The 3,810-nt window shown below is 46.9% G+C and overlaps 1 protein-coding gene and 2 non-coding genes across 3 annotated transcripts in view; 2 read left to right on the top strand and 1 right to left on the bottom strand.

The window, feature by feature from the left end:
* Positions 1 to 3,810, bottom strand: part of DNAJC5B (DnaJ heat shock protein family (Hsp40) member C5 beta) — a 43,442-nt gene that overhangs the window by 37,047 nt on the left and 2,585 nt on the right. The gene's annotated exons all lie outside the window — the stretch shown is intronic.
* Positions 107 to 179, top strand: TRNAA-AGC. The gene has a single exon. It is a non-coding gene; the product is annotated as a tRNA-Ala (tRNA).
* TRNAY-GUA lies at positions 881 to 969 on the top strand. Its single transcript is given in 2 exon segments — positions 881 to 917; positions 934 to 969. It is a non-coding gene; the product is annotated as a tRNA-Tyr (tRNA).

The following is a 3,810-nucleotide window of genomic DNA, read 5'->3' as shown; positions in this document are numbered from 1 at the left end:
GTGTGAGAGTGAGGCCATGGGGCAGCCCAGGCTTTGGGTGCAGGGCATCCTGGGGCAGGGCTGGGAGCCTGGGAGGGGAGAGGACCTCAGGCAGAGGCTGCAGGGTGGGGAATTAGCTCAAGTGGTAGAGCGCTCGCTTAGCATGTGAGAGGCAGCGGGATCGATGCCCGCATTCTCCAATGCTTTTCATTCCCTTTACCTGGACACACAGCCCTTTGGTGGGCATCCATCTGACCTCTGGGGAGATTTGTGGTGTGCCCTGCATTTGCAGAGGAGGATGACATCCAGGGTTATATCAAGAGTACTATAGGCAGTTTGACAGAAGAATTGATCTTCTCCCTCTGTGCTTGACAGTTCTAGAGTATCAAGCCAAGTACAGAAAAGACATCAATGAAATGGAAAAACCTCAGTGGAGGGCCACCAAGAATCTCAAGGAATCGATGGATTTCTCTTAAAGGATGGGCTGAGGAGATTGGGCACATTCAGTTTGCAGAAAGAGAGGTTTGGAGGAATTGTTGTGGTGCTTAGGCATAGGTTAAAGAACAGAGGAATGGCTGTCATTTTGTCTTGTGCTTGAGCAGAGAGCAAAAGACACCACAGTGAAAGGGAATCAAGGGAAAATGCAGCAAGATATGGATAAACTCTGTGTGGACATGAAGAGAGTCCATCTGTAAAAGATGACATCCAAGGAGCTTATGGAGTCTTCCTGTTTGTGTTTTGCATGATTGATGGGCTAAAGTGTTGAGTGAGGTGCTGTGATGTTGGAGCTGAGGCTGTTTGAAGCAGGATGTGGCAATAGAGGCATGATGGTGCCCTGTGGCTTGGGAAAAGTGCTGTCTGAGTGTGTGCTGGGCGAGGTCCTGGGCATGTCCCCACGCTTCCTTCGATAGCTCAGCTGGTAGAGCGGAGGACTGTAGGCTCCCTTGCATGGCCATCCTTAGGTCGCTGGTTCAACTCCGGCTCGAAGGAGTGCTCTTTTGGCTCTGGCCCACACCCTGTGGCATCATTGCCTTTTTTTGGTCCTGCCCAGGAGGTTCCCCATAATCAGCTGCCCGGTCATGAACTCTTGTCTGACTTCGGGAATCCCATTCCCCCAGCAGTTTTGAGTGAAAACTCCCTTGGGCAGGGGATGGTGATTCTGAGCATTGAAGTCATCAGGGATCACCTCCAGCAGGAATGAGTTGGTGGTGTGAGAGTGAGGCCATTGGGAGGCCCAGACTTTGCTTCAGGGCGTCCTGGGTCAGGGCTGGGTGCCTGGGAGGGGAGAGGACTCAGGCAGAGGCTGTATGGTTGGCATTTAGCTCACGTGGTAGAGCGCTCACTTAGCATGTGAGAGGCAGCAGGATCAATGCCTGCATTCTCCAATGCTTTTCATTCCCTTTCCTGGACCATAGGCGTTGTTGCTTGTGGCTGTGGGGAGCCTTGGGTGGACCCTGAGGCTGTATCAGGAGTAGCACAGGCTATTGGCATAGGCATGAGTAAGCCATTATCCCTCCTTGCTTGGTAGTAATTAAATGGCATTAAGAGCACTGTACACATTTTCTAATAAAATTCTTAATTACCAATGTACTCTGTCACAGAGGTGTTGACCTTTTGGAGCAAGTCCAGAGGAGGGACACCATGATAATTAGCAGGATGGAGTGCCTTTCCTAAGAGGAAAGGCCAGAATAATTTGGATTATTCACACTGGAAAGGAGAAATCTTTACTGTGACATAATTGGAGCCTTCCAGTACTTAGAGAGGGCCTACAGGAAAGCTGGAGCAGGGGTTTTTACATGGGTGTGTAGTGATAGGACAAGGGGCAATGGCTGTAAATTGAAAGAGGCAAAGTTTAGATTAGCTATTAGGAAGAAATTCTTCACTGTGAGGGTGGTGATGCAATGGAATAGGTTGCTCAGAGAAGCTGTGGATGACCTATCCCTGGAACTGTTCAAGGCCAGATTGGATGAGGCTTTGAGCAACCTGCTCTAGTCTGAGGAACCCAGAGCAGAGGGTTGGAACTAGGTATCTTTAAGGTCTCTTCCAACACAAACCACTGGATGACTCCATGATTTTCTTGTAAGTAGTCTATCAAACAGGGTGTTTTGAAACTTCTGAAGAAAACAAGAAATCCAGTATCTCTCTGCATATTAATTCACTGTCAGACAGGAAAGCAAAAGTCAAAGAACAGTGTAATTTATTATGCCAAAAAAAGGTTCTAAAATTATTTTTGTATTATATTGAAGATAAACAGATCTCCTTTGAAATTCTGCTGATTAGAAGCCCATTAGCTTTACTCCCTGATAAATTAGAGTGTGCCAAACTCCAAATAAAATCACAGTCATGTCTGTCATGTTTATTAAAAAGCAAATTTTGCCCTGGGCTGTGGTAGTATGATTAACAGTGACTTAATTAATAATGGCAGGAAGCTCAGAATCAGGTATGGCTGGTTTTATACCTTGTACTAAAGAATACCATTTCAGCAGCAGATTTTTGGATTAGCATAAATTAAATTATAATTAAAGCAATTCTATGAGACTGACTCATCATTTTATCTTGCAAATATTTACAGCTACTCCATTAAAAGTGAATCCCTCTGACATTTCCACTATAGTTATAAGCAGTCTTTTTTTTTTCTCTAATTACTAATAAAGATGGAGGAAGCACCACTGTCAGTTTTGCCATAGATCACTGTGTAAATCATCCATATTCATACTCAGCATTAAATAAAGTTAATTCCGTTCTACATTCTTCCATGACAACTTTCTCCTTTGGGGATTTCCAGAAAATTAAATGTAAAAGCAACCGGAAAACATTACATTTGATACAGAAGATTGTTGGGGTCCTCCCCCTGCCATGGAGCCCTGGGAGAGGGGCCCTGAGGGGACACATGGGGTTTCCCTGCCCCTGCTCAGCCTCGTTCCCCATTGGTTGTTTTGTGTTCCCTGCGCGGGCAGAAGGACCCTCGGGTCCCGTGATTGCCTCAGTTCCTCGGCAGAGCCCCGGCCATGTGGCTGGAGAAATAAACAGCTCTGAAACATCCATCAAGAATCGGTCCATATATATTTCTTTTCCACGGGCCTTGTTGTTTGATACACGTGTTACAGAATCCCCAATGTAACAAATGGTGGATAATGCGAGCAGAGAGATCCCTGATCCCTAAGGACAGCGACTGATTTGTGAGTAAACTCTGGATTTCTCTTCTTGTTTTTGTTTTGCTGTTCCATCTCTAAATTATGGAGGAACCATGGAAAGACTCTTGGCTCTCAGAGCCGCATATGGACATTTATCTTAAACTTGAAAAGGTTCTTGAACAACAATTTGTAAATTTTAGCTTAATTCAAGCTCAAAAGGAACTGAAACACTTCCTGGCATGGTTGTTTAAGAACTTTTTCTATGTTTCTTGGGATTTGATTCTTACCAAAGACTTTTGGAAGACCGTTTGGACACAGTTAATTTCTGAGTCAAAATATATGCCGATGGAAGAATATTATCTTGAATATTATTTGGTTACTGAGACTGTTGAGCAATGTCAGCTGTGTCTTGGTGAAGGGAAGCCTGCCTCAGAGTCCGTGCGACCCAGGCCACGTGGACCGAGTGCTCTCCGAGCAGCAGCGAAGCAGTTCCCGCACGCGGGTGGAGCAGCGCGAGCTGCAGTGTTGGCAGTGGAGCAAGGCGCTGCGGGAACGGCACAACCCGGCGGTGTCTGCCAGGCCCTGTGCAGCACGTGGTGGAGCAAGCCCCGTGAACACCCGACCGAGAGGGGCGGCGCGCAGGCGGCGGCTGGTGGTGGAGCAGAGATGCACCTAGCTGAAACGCGTGCTGGAGCCG

Source organism: Corvus brachyrhynchos, unplaced genomic scaffold (assembly GCF_000691975.1).
Source record: "Corvus brachyrhynchos isolate BGI_N302 unplaced genomic scaffold, ASM69197v1 scaffold230, whole genome shotgun sequence".
Taxonomy (NCBI): domain Eukaryota; kingdom Metazoa; phylum Chordata; class Aves; order Passeriformes; family Corvidae; genus Corvus; species Corvus brachyrhynchos.
The sequence above is the reverse complement of the archived record's forward strand: the minus strand, read 5'-3'. Positions and strand labels throughout refer to the sequence as shown.